Source organism: Meriones unguiculatus, chromosome 10 (genome assembly GCF_030254825.1).
Source record: "Meriones unguiculatus strain TT.TT164.6M chromosome 10, Bangor_MerUng_6.1, whole genome shotgun sequence".
NCBI lineage: Eukaryota > Metazoa > Chordata > Mammalia > Rodentia > Muridae > Meriones > Meriones unguiculatus.
Window position 1 is genome coordinate 40,271,110 of NC_083358.1, and position 13,065 is coordinate 40,284,174.

At 46.5% G+C, this 13,065-nt stretch overlaps 1 non-coding gene across 1 annotated transcript; it reads right to left on the minus strand.

Moving 5' to 3' along the window:
• Nucleotides 1-348: 348 nt before the first annotated feature.
• Nucleotides 349-455, minus strand: LOC132646112 (U6 spliceosomal RNA). The gene has a single exon (XR_009584243.1). It is a non-coding gene; the product is annotated as a U6 spliceosomal RNA (small nuclear RNA).
• Between the last annotated feature and the right edge of the window lie 12,610 nt (nucleotides 456-13,065).

Here is a 13,065-nt window from a genome sequence, read left to right on the forward strand (position 1 = left end):
CACCAGCAGTGGAGGAGGGTTCCCCTTTCTCCACAACCTCTCCAGCATGTGTTGTCACTTGAGTTTTTCATCTTGGCCATCCTGATGGGTGTAAGGTGAAATCTTAGGGTTGTTTTGATTTGCATTTCCCTGATGGCTAATGAGGTTGAGCATTTCTTTAGTTGTTTCTCTGCCATTCGATATTCCTCTACTGAGAATTCTCTGTTTAGCTCTGTTCTCCATTTTTTAATTGGATTACTTGGTTTGCTGCTTTTCAGCTTCTTTAGTTCTTTATATATACTGGATATTAGCCCTCTGTCAGATAAAGGGTTGGTGAAGATTGTTTCCCAATCTGTAGGCAGTCGTTTTAAAAATATGGAATGCTTCACGAATTTGCAGGTCATCCTTGCACAGGGGCCATGCTAATCTTCTCTGTATTGTTCCAATTTTAGTATATGTGCTGCTGAAGTGAGCACGGGTGGACCCATTTCAAAGCCCAAGTGTATCATTATTCTGAGGATACAGTGACTGGTTTTGGGTAAGGGACAAGAGGAACATTCTTAATAAGGTCAGGCTCCAACCTGATCCCAGGACTCTGCCTCAGCTCCACCTCATCTGCAAAGTATTCCCTAGCTGCAACCCAGCAAACTACCTTTTATTCCCCTTTTGACCTCTTTTTTTTAAATTAATTTTTTAAATTTATTCACTCTATAGCTGATTGTAGCCCCTTCCTTCATCTCCTCCAAGTCCCGCCCTCTCTTTCTCTTCTCCTCTATCCCCCTCCCCTAGTCTTCAGAAAGGGGGAGCCTTCCTCCCCTACCATCTGACTCTATTCTATCAAGTCTCATCAGAACTTTCTGTATCCTCTTCCATTGTGGCCTGGCAAGGCTGCTTCACCAGAAAGAAATGATCAAAGATGGGACAACAGAGTCCATGTCAGAGACAGTCCCTGCTCCTCTTATTAGGGTAAACCCACATGAAGACTGAGCTGCCTATTGGCTACATCTGAGCAGGAGGTCCTCTCCATGCACGGTCCTTGGTTGGTTCATCAGTTTCTGCAGCTCCCCCACCCTCTGACCCTGATTTGTTGGCTCTGAGACATACATGCGATATACTCACTTATAAGCGGATATTAGTCATATAATACAGGAAAACCATACTACAATCCACAGACCTAAAGAAGCTAAGTAACAAGATGGACCCTAGGGAGGACGTTTAATTCTCATTCAGAAGGGCAAACAGGATAGACACTGGAAGCAGTTGAAGAGAGGAAACAGGACAGTCTGGTGCCTACCATAGATGTCCTCTGAAAGACTCCACCCAGCAGGGGACTGAAGCAGATGCTGAGACTCACAGCCAAATTTTGGGTAGAGTGCAGGGAGTCTGATGGAAAAGTGGGGGGATAGAAGAACCCATCTGACCTCTTAGTCAGATTACACCTACCTACAGTAATGAACAAGAAAAGTATCTCTTGAATGAAAGGAAGAGTAGTCGCAGGCACACTGGTTATGGGGCTCACTGGATTCTAAGTTTGGAGTGCTGGCTCAGCATTAGGCTTTTCCCCTAAATTCTCACTGTCTCTCTGGACAGCCACATTTGCGTTAGGATGGAATTGCATTGCATCAGTTGTCTGTGGTTGACCGACAAACAATTCATCTTCCCCTGCTGCTTGTCTAAACATGCTGTGAGCATCATAGTAGGCAGAGACCAGGCTCTATTTTTCTTAAAGGACAAGAACCACTTTGTCTTCCTTGCAGCATCAAATATGGAGTCAGGACCAGCAAGACCACTCACTAGCAAATGTGCTTGCCACACAAGCATGCTGATCTGAGTTCGATTCCTAGACCCTATAGAAGGAGAAAGCTCCTTCCAGAAAGAGGTGTATAGTATGGGACACACACTAATAACAGATACAATTGTCTCAAAATCCTTAAAAAAATACTTGAAGGGGAAGCAGCATTACCAAGCCACAGAAAAAGACAATGCAGTCACTCCTGATGAGACCTAATTGACTAGGGTCAGAAGGAAGGAAAAGAAGACCTCCCCTATCAGTGGCCTTGGGGAGGGGCATGCATGCAGAGGGTGGAGGAAGGGAGGAATTGGAACAGGAGGAGGGAGGGAACCACATGGGGAGATACAAAGTGAATAAAGTGTAACTAATAAAGAATTTTAAAAAAATACCATGTGTTAGCTTTAGTCAATTGACTGTTTCAGGAATTCAGGATCAAGCCATTTTGTTTACAGTGATGTGTAGGTATGGAAACACTCGCTACAGAGACCCCACAGTGTCAAGGAGCGAGTGAAGCCCAGCAGGTTGCCAGGTATAAAAGGTAGAGTTGGCCAGTGAAGGGGCGGGCAGTTCCACTCATGGCAGCCATACCATCTCCAGGACTTTGTTCTAATTAATAGAGTATGGTCTCTGAATTTCCTTCACAGCCTTGAGATGCTCAGGCTCCTGGGAGTGAAGGATCCTCGGCTGTCTCCCACATGTCCTCTTCCCCACTCCTACCCCCCAAAAAAAATCAAGGCTTGTCCAAGTCTCCTTCTTTCTTTAGCTCCCAGGTCCAGCAGGGAATCCTCTGAAATATTCTGAAGCCTACTTAAACCTTCTCACCAGGTGAAGCACCCAGAGCCCTTTTTTCCATAGTCGGAAATTACTGCAAGTTTTCAAAGAGGAAAGAGGGAATCACTAACAAAAGAGAGGCAACTGGATGTTTCTTCCTCCCCATTTGAAAGGAAGGTGTGTGTACTGCTCAGATCTTGCATTAAAGATTCTCCCTTGTATTCTGAGAGGCTCAAAATAAACTCCCCACTGTCTACTTCGCTGAGAGTTCGGATGAGTTTGTAACAAACGAGTGGGTCCAGATATGGTGTGAAGATGCTGCGGCTCTTAGATTGCTAAGCTACTAGCTTGCACCACTCACCTCAGGCCTCAGCAATGCTCTCAGTGCTCACCCTCTCATTCAGGTGGATGGGTTACTCTGAGGTTGCTGGGAGACAGGACTTTCTCACAATGCCAGCCAGGCTGAGGGTGCTTGTTTGTGTGGCTTCCAAGGGCTGGGTACTTTTCCTTCCTTCTCTGGGCTCTTGCAGCTTTCCAGGTGGGAGACTGCGCTGGAGGTTCACCAGCACCCAGCCTGTGGGGCTGGAGGAAGCTCCAAGTGAACCCATGTAAGGAGCAGAGACAGCCTTGAGTGAGTGTGCATTATGGACATGAGCATGCCCTGCTGAGGACCTCCAACACTTCAGACTCATGCATGGGAGTGGCAAAGTCCTGGCCAGGTCAGGCTCAGGGAAATAGCAAAGTCTCCTGCTTCCAACACAAATGCTAAGGGTGTTCTCAGGAAGCACCTCCCTCCTCCTAGATGAGACTGCTCTCCTGCAGAGACCTCCCAGGGAGACGAGCTAAGGACTCCCTGTGCAGGCTGCATCATAGGTGCCCCTCATCAGCGCCAGCACAAACCATCCAGTCCCAGCTTTTCTGTATGCTTGTCTTTTTCCTTCACACCCATGTTGCTCCAGCCAAATTTCCAGGACATCCAAGACCTGGAACAGGCCCAAATCATCTCCCATATGAGCGGCTGTGCGGTTCCATGAAGCTGCCATGCTTTCGGCTCCCTTCCTCCATTGCCTTAGCACGTCACCAATTCTGCCGTAAGAAGTGGGATCCAAACTGAATCAGTGAGCTCAAAATTCAGGGCGAGACCCTGTCTTAAACGTGTATACACACGCACACACATGCGCATAGGCATGTGCTTTTTGATGATAAAAATGAGTGGACTCCCTTCGAATTTTTTCCTGCACTGACTTTGGCCTGACCTTGAAGCACCTTCATTGCCTTTTCATAAGGAGAGGTAGGTACTGAGTCTGGTATTGTGTTCCTTTAGTGTCAGTGAAAGACCATGAGAATTTTCCCAAGCTTTCTTGGATAGATTTGAAGCAAGGACAGTGGAAGGGCTGGCGCTTCTGCATGCTCTTGAGCTATGAAGAATGGAAATTATTGAATGCACCTTATAAAGACAGAAGCCAGATGCTGTGATCAAGTTATACAACAATCTTTGTCTCTTGTGCCTTCTTTCTGGTCTTGTAATTCCACAGTAAATTTTCTTCTCAACAAAGACAAGAAATCTCAGCTGATCCTAATATGATATATGTATGGGAGATATCTATGTGGCTTGATGCCATCGCTATTAAACAGGGCTTGTTAGAGCTGGGAGTTCTCAGTCTTTAACCTGTATTTGAGGAACTAGAATTGGTATCTCACAAGAATGTGTGAAGGGTCTGGATCCTTAAATTAGCACTCATGGGCTTGTGCTCCTTTCAGGAAACAAGGCATACCTTTGGTGACATCACAATGCCAGGGCACGTGGTACTGACAAAGACTATGTTGGGAGCAATAGTGAGAGTGATACACAGAGCCCATCTTACAATTAAGCTGGCTCCACAGCAACACAAAGAAATACCTTCCTTTCACTGGTATGTGACCATCACAGTGGGAACACAGCTGTGAGAGAAGGTGTCCAGGAGCCAGGGAGTATCTCATACAATGTGACAAAGGTGAAACATTTAGGGAAACCCAGGCCTTTGCTGCTGAGCTTCCACAGAAATTCTCGTTCCCATTTTTATGGGTGTTATCTTACTGATCCTAAACAGAATTAGATCTCTTGTTCTATACATTGTATATGTGTTTGTGCAGGTGTGTGTGTGTGTGTGTGTGTGTGTGTGTGTGTGTGTGTATGAGAGAGAGAGAGAGAGACTTGAGAGAGGTGGGGGTGCTTTTCTGCCTGTCAACATCAGTATCATTCTCCTGGCGGCAGGACCAGACACTCTTGCTTCAGCCTGATTCTTCTTTCTTGCTTACAACCAACATCCGATTCATCAGCCAATCCTGAAAGCTTTCAAATGAAACCCAAAGACTCACTCTTCCTTGGATAAAGGCAGCAGCGACCTGGTTCTGGCTTGTTTTTTCACTGCCCAGCATTGATCCTCTCTGGAATGGCAAGGTATGGTCCCTCTAAAATGGGAATCAAGCCTTGGCAGTCCACAGTTACCACATCTCTGCTTGTTCAGAATCCATGTAAATTAGGTATCCTGTCCCTTTGCCGTCTGCCCCTTGCAGCTTCTTCACAGACCTTGAGAAGCGCACCTGTTAGGCCCTGATTCTGAAGATTTTTGATCCCATGAGTCTGCACTGGGTGAGAGGCTTCTGCCACATCAAAGGTTTTAGGGTGATTTGCTGTCCAGACCTGTTTTTGTAGACACTTGCCAGTTGCCAGTACCTGGCCTGGGCCAGGGCGTGGGGGTGTGAGGCAGCAGGCTGAGTCAGCAGCTCGTGCTTTCCAGGGTGAAGTGGAAACAGGAGAATAGGCTCCCTCCCATAATGAAGCATGATTACACTAAGGCTGTTACAGTGTCATCCGGAAGAGATCATCTGAGATGTGCAATTAGCTCCCGTTTCACAGGAGAGAGGCATCTCGTCCATGTAGCCAGCAGGCTCACCTCACACAGGATGCCAGGGAGGCGGCACTTCCCGCAGTTGTACTGACAGCCCACTGCAGCGCTCCATGTTCCTGTCTGGCTTCCACTCGGTAATGAAGGCAGCTTCACAAGGGTCCTTGTACCAGCTGCACCTGCTGGAGAGCCTGCCCACCACACTCCTGTCACTCTAATCTGTCCCTCCACCCTGGCAGTTCTACCTCCTCTTCCTGCTCTTTGTCTCCAAGCTCCTTCCTATTTCCTGAGCTGTGCATTCCAGACCTCTGACAGGGAGGTCTAGACCACAGACCGAGGAGGCCTGTGCCCACCAACCACCTACCGCTGGTGATGTTGCCACCACAACCGGCTTTTTGTTAGTATGTCAGCTTAATTTCCAAGTACAGGGAAGCTGTCAGGGAATCATGAAAAGCCCCAGTCTTCTGATTGGAGCCTCATCCAGCGGTTCTAGAGAGCTCTGGTTGAAAGGGACAGGAACTGGTTGCTTTAAGCAGAATGGGAATTGTTCTGTATACCCTTGGGTATCTCACAAAAAAATTAAGTGAAGGACAAAGAAAGGCTTTGAGAAAAGGCCAGGCTAGTGCAGAGTTGGAGGGTCCAGGGAACAGGTGACAGTCCCTTGGGTGCCATCTTTGGGATGCAGCAACAAAGAGAATCATCATGGTTGAAAAGCTGGCATTCCACACCCCATGGGGAGAGGATTTTAGCTCTCTCTGTCTAGGGGAGAACTGGGCTTCTTCTTTGTTTCCCATGCTGAGACAGCAGGCAGAGGAGCACTGCCTGCTCCTCAAGGAAATGAAGGCTGGAAACATGGGCCTCAAGGGGAGAGGCTGGCCTGGATCCCACTTGGTGCTCCTCTGAGCAGCTGACAGCTTTCAGCAAGGGTTGTGTTTCATAGCTTGGTCTGGGACTCAGTCTTCTCATCTGGAGATGGAGATAATCAGCAAGGCTGTGGTGAGGCTTATTAAAGGACAGAGAGGCACTTCTATGAATGTCAGCAGCTAAGAGTGAGCCAAGACCTCCTGTTCAGATGGAGCCCATGGGCAGCTCAGTCTCCGTGTGGGTTACCAGGTAAAGTGAGCAGGGGTAGTCACGGGCATGAACTTGTGAACTTGATTGCCTGCTCTTTGATCACCAGGCAAGGTGGCCTTACTAGGCCATAGAGAAATGGTATCCAGACAGTCCTGATGAGACCTGATAAGCTAGGGTCAGATAGTAGGGGGGAGGAGGGGAGGAAGAGGGAGAGAGGGTGGGACCTGGAGGAGATGAGGGAGGGGATTACAGCCAGAATACAAAGTGAATAAATTGTAATAGGTAATAATAATAAAAATAATAATGAAAAAGGAGTAAGAAAAAAGGCAGAAAGAGGAAGGAAGACAGGGTGGGAGGGGGAGAGAGGACAGGAGGAAGGGTTTTATACTTTTTTGGTGCTTGTAAGCCCCATCCCCACACCCTATTTTCCCTGTGGTTTGTTACCCTCTCCACTTGTGGATGGCTATCCACAAAAAAGGGAGCCTCAGGGCTTTCCTGGCCAAAAGACCCGGTGAATGCAGGGACATCTGCACAAATGACCTATCAACAACGTGGGTTTTGGAGGCAGCTGAGGAACCCCATTCAATTCTAATTCTGCCACAAGCAGTTTCATGATCTGGGTACATGGCAGAGTAGCACCTACAGTACAAGAAGTAGGTAAATAAAAATTGCTTCCTAGGGTTGACAGGAAGCTCTGGATGTCCATGTAAAAACCCAAGAGCTCCTGCTCTAAGCCACATGCTGTTCCAGAGACTGGTGTGTGTGACAGGTTAGTCTCCAGACCTGGCCTTAGGCTCACAGGTATACCTCATGCTTGTGTCCCCACCACAGAGCTGCACAACTACTGCACTGCAGAAGGGGCTGGAAGCATGGCTCCTCATACAAGACAGTGGTTCTCAACCTGTGGGTTGTGACTCCTACAACTATCAGAAAACACAGATATTTTACATTATGATTCACAGGTGTAGCAAAATTATAGTTATGAAGTAACAGCAGAAATGATTTTATGGTTGGGGATCACGGCATCAGGGAGGTTGAGAACCAGTGCTGTAAAAACTCTCACGGAGGACCTGGGTCCAGTTCCCAGCACCCACGTGATGGCACACAACCACCTGTGACTCAGTTCCTGGTGACAAAAGCCCTCTTGTGGCTTCCGCAGGCTTATGTTGTATACATAAACTCCTGAAGACAAACACACATACATATAAGACAGATACATAAGTCTAAAAAAGTAGTTTCAGAATACTTTCTTTTTTCTGTCTACTGGGAAGCTTGGATCTGATGGGAACAGATCTTTGAGTCATGGATCAGCTTCTGAAGGTTGTTTGAGGTGAGGTGCATTCCAGCCGGAAGGAAGCATGTCCAAACCCCAAGAGTGGGAAACACCACCTTAAAACGCTGAAGGACTGAGAAGGGGGAGCTGTTCTCCCACAGTGGGGCAGGAAGGAAGGTCAAAGTGAAGCTGGCTGGGGAGAGGGTCTGATCTTCACTCCAAGGGTGCTAGGCCCTGGGAGAGGAGTGAAAGCAAAAGGTCCTGGGCTGTCTTCACACTGAGCTGGTGCCATGCTGGCTGCTAAGAAGGGAAAGGCCTGGAAGGCAGGTGTGGGAACATGCAAAAGGGGACAAGGTGACAACAGCAGCAGGCTGAGGGGCACAGCCCGGCGTGCTAAGGCAGCAAGCTGGGCAAGGCGGGAGCACAGAACTCAGACATGAGGGGTTTGGCAGCGAATCCTTTGGACTGAGTGAGGAATGAAGGCAGGAAGATGAGGGCGTACAGCGGTGCGGGGCCTGGTTTCCCCGTGATTTCTGCATGTGTGGTAGGATGGATGTGTGGCCCAGGGAGGAAATGGACATGGGGGCACTGGTATGATAGGTCTTGAAGCCTTGAGCAGAAGCAAACTTGTTCTTAGGAAATGTGAGACTCATGAGGGGAAGCTCTGGGTGGGTGTGATCCTGCTGTCACAGAGACTCTGAGGGTGTGTGTGTGCTGTGTTTGTGTGTTGTGTTTGTGTGTGTGTATGTGTGTGTGTGTGTGTGTGTGTGTTGTGCATGCATGTACATGTATGGTGTGTGAATGTGTGTGGTGTGTGTGTATGTGTGGCATGTGTGAGTGTGTGTGTATGTGTGTGAATGTGTGTGGTGTGTGTGTATGTGTGGCATGTGTGTGTGTGTGTGTATGTGTGTGAATGTGTGGTGTGTGTATGTGAGGTATGTGTGTGTGGTGTATGTATGTGTGAGTGTGTGGGTGTGTGATATGTGTGTATATGTGTGAATTGTGTGTATGCTGTGTTTGTGTGTTGTGCATGTATGTATGTGTGTGGTGTGTATATGTGTGGGTGTGGGGTGTGTGTATGTGTGTGAGTATGTGGGGGGTGTGTGTGTGTATATATGTGTGTGTGCATATGTGTGTGTGAGAGTGGTGTATGTGTGTGGTGCAAGCACGTATGTGTGAGTGTGTGTTTGATTTGATCCTTTTGTCATCTAATAAAGTCAGACTTCAGAAGAGGCAGCACCATGCAGGCAGAAGGAGAGAGAGCAGAGGGTAAGAGGCCCAGAAGGGGGTCTGCTCACCTACACCAAAACACACAAACAATTCAATCCTGACACTTTGATTGAACTTAATCTCTCCCTTTCTAATGCTTTCCTGGGAAGAATTATGAGCTCAGTTTCCCCTGACAGCACCAGGGGGAGGACAGTATTGGCACTGGCATAAAAGCAGAGGAGAGAGACAGGGGCGTGAGAGATGGAACATTTATCCTGAGCTGAATCCTGGAGCACCCTTTGGAGTGAGACAGAGAGAAGCCAAGGGCTTTAAAAATAGAAGTGCTTAGCAGCTCTGGGGAACAGCAATCCAGAGGAAAGCCCGGGCCGCTGATCCTCACCAAGCACTGCGTCCCTGGTCAGTGGGCAGGGTCCAGCAGGGCCAGGGCTCTGAGGAGAGAGGGACCAACGCACAGGAGACAATCAGGTTCTTTGCTGAGACAGCAGTGTGCCTGCAGACGGGAACGGACGGGACCGACTATGCCAGGGTTACCAGAAACGCCTGCATGTAATTGTGCTTCCCTTTTTACACAGTGTGGGAGGGATGGGGCTGAGGGAGGCTTGGGTGCTAGAGAAATCAGCACAGGCAAATGGCAGGGCTGTGGTAGAGCGAGTGGAGGGAACGAAAATCCTATGAGACCTTGGCGGAGGCTCCTCAGGAGCCTTTAACTTCCAGAAATGTTTCAGCTTTGCAGAAAAATTGATAAGATAGCACATGTTCTTATGTGCCCTCCTGACAGGGCAACTTAAAGGCACGAAAGGTTGACTTAGGGCTCAAGGTTTCAGAAGGATGTCAGTCCATCAGCGGGGAAGCGGCGACCACAGGAGTGTTGGGTCAGAAAGCAAGACTTGCAAGGCTGGAAGCAGGAGCTAGGCATTTTTCAAAATCCTGGCCCCAACGATCTATTTTTACAGACTTCAAAACAGTACCACAAGCTGGGCACCCAGGAGCCCATGGGGAGCAGTCCAGACCTAAAACTGTAACCACATCTTACACTGGTATGATGTATTTACCATGATTAACGAGCCAGCTTCTTTAGCTTTACCGTTATCCAGGACACCATGGCGGATTTGACCATGGTGCTTCCCTGGGCTCCTCAGAAGTGTGGCATTTCTGGGACCCTTCCTTGTTTTGATAGCCTTGGCGCTTTTGAGAACTGCCAAGTCTTCTGTAGGATGTCCCTTGGGGATTTGTTCAGCATTTCTCTCACAATTGGGTTGGAGCTAGTGACTAGACTTCATGAGGTAAAGTGTTGTTTTATCACGTTGTTCTAAAGGCACATCTTGTGGTTTATCACTGTCAGTACCAACCCTTCAGGACAGAACGACGTGTTTACCAGGTGTCCCATGGCAGGTCAGCTCCACTTCCCTGCTGCCCATGTCCTTTCATCTGTCAGAGATCCACAACATGCAGCAGCCTGTCTGTAAGGAAGGAGGGGCAGTCTTCTCTCTATGGCTGCTGAGCACTCCCTGCTGAGAGGGAGAGCTGCTTCTTCTCCCCAGTTCTTTGTTCGGTTGTCTATGGATTTGTGGATATGGTTTTATACATGTGTTACAATGCCTTTAAGCTTAGTCTCAGAGGCCTTTGCAATTGGCTGCTGTGTTCACTTAACACATCAATCTTCAATGGGTGGGTATTTTTTAGAGCTATTTAACCTTGGACTCATCAAATTACCACAGGCTCATCCTAATATTTCCCAAGTGAGTCTTTAAACTCAGCAATTTCTCTACTGAGAACTGTGTTCTTTTCATCCAATAATGACATTGGGAACTACTATGGTGACCCCTTCTGGGAAGCAGAGTTTTTAGGTCATTGGGGGGACATGCTCTCAGAAGGGTCCATGGAGGACCTAAATACCTCTCTTCTCTTTCAGGCTTGAGATGTGTCTGCTACTTATCATTGCCTTCCTCCCTCCACCAGATGCTCTGCCAAGCTGCCACAGGACCTTCATCAGATGCAGTGAATCTCCAAAACTGTGAGTTACACACTCTCCTATTCATGATTTTTTTTTTTTTTTTTTTGGTCTGAGGTATTTTGTTGTGGTAATAAAAAGCTGACTATCACAGAAATCAAGTGTCATTGATTGTGGAACCTCTTAGCTAGCAAAATAAGAAAGTGTGTGTATGTTTATAACATATATATGTATATCTATGTACATACACATATATATCAGTAACTATATCTATACGTAGGCATCTCTGCCTGCACTAAACTGAAAATGAACTCACAATGATAGCTCCATTGAATCCAGTATCATGGGAACTGTTCTAGCCTCCAGTCATGACTTTGACCATGTAGCACCCATGTAGAGAATCATGTGACATTCTTCTTCCTCATTTCCAGTTACTTAGATCTGTCTTTTCTTCCCACCCCTTTGCCAAGGTTATACCTGACGTTCAATAACACACTTCAGAGTGTCTCGTCACGATTTGTGTTCAGAATTTTTCTACCTCTTAATTAAAAAAGAAAACAAACTTGTATATTTTTAATTTTGTTGTTTGTGCTGAAACCTCCTGTGAGTTTTCAAAATTGTGTAATTCCACTCATCCACCATTAATGCAGTATGCACAAAAATTTAATTGTCCTAAAATTATCTTACACTTCACATATTCATCTCTTCCTCTTCTCTCCTGAGTCCCCAGTGATCACTGACCTTTGAGCTGTCTCTATATTTATGTCACGTCTAGAATGTTATATGATTGAACTTACGGGACATGTAGGCTTCTCAGACTGGCTTTGTCTATCGGGCAGCCTGTATTGGTTCTCCGGTATCATCTCAAGCGCAATGATTCATTTCTTTTCATTTGCATACATTGGAGGTACCAACTGTCTTATCCTCAGCGATTGAAGGCTATGCTGATTGCTTACAGTTGGGGTGATACCAGAAACACTTGCATGTAGGTTTTGTGTGGACAGAAGTTTTCAAAGTAGAGTCTGGGGAGATGACTTAGTAGGTAAAGTACTTGCCTTGCAAACACAAGGACCCGAGTTCAACCCCCAGCACCTACATTAGGGGTAAAAAGTCAGGCATGATGTTACACATTTAAAATCTTAGGGAGGAAGACAGGGGAGCTCGATGAGGCTCACTGGCCTGCCAGCCTGACTCACTTTGTGGGCGCCAATTCATCAAGACACCTGTCTTATAATAGAGGGACAGTGTTTTTGAAGAGCAACACCTGAGCCTGTCCTCTGGACTGCGTATGCACACACGGGATGTGCACACATATGCACACACAAGGACGTGTGCACAGAAGCAGACACATGTGTCATGAAGGAAGGCTTTCAGATTAATCGGAAAATACCCCAAAGCCCAAGTGATGGATCACAGTGAGCTGTGCATCATCATTACAAACCAAAACCCTGTAATGTATGGGTGTGTCTGTTGCTCTGCAACGTCACTAGCATTTGGTGCTTTGGAGCTTTTGGATTTTAAGGGCTTTAGTATATAGTGATATCACTTTTTTTTTTTATCGGACACTTACAAATTTCAATGATGTTGAGGGTTTTTTTTTTTGTTAACATTTTCTTTTACCATTTAATAATTCTTTTCTTTAGTGAGGTATCTGTTTGGATCCACTTAAAAACTGATCTCTGTGATTTACTATTAAGTTTATAATGGTATCTACGTACTTGGAATACAATTTCTTTGTTAGATATATATTTTGAGGCTTTTTTTTCTCCCAGTCTGTGATTCGCCCTTTCATTTTGTAACACCGCACTCTTTTGGACAGCAGAGGTCTTAATTTTTAATTAAGTCCAACTTGGCTTTTCTTCCTTAGACTATGCTTCCACTATTACATCTCAAAGCCTTTGGCCAGGACCATGGTATTTGTTTGCGTTTCCTTTTACAAGTTTCAGAGTTCTGCGCTTGTCAATTAGGTCCATTTGAACAAAGTGAGAAAAAGATGGGAAGTCTGTGTGAAAACTGATTCTCTTTTCATTTTGCATACAGATGCATTTTTCATCACAGGGTGATTTTAGTTTTTTGGTGTAGATAATGTACATATTTTGTTAAATTT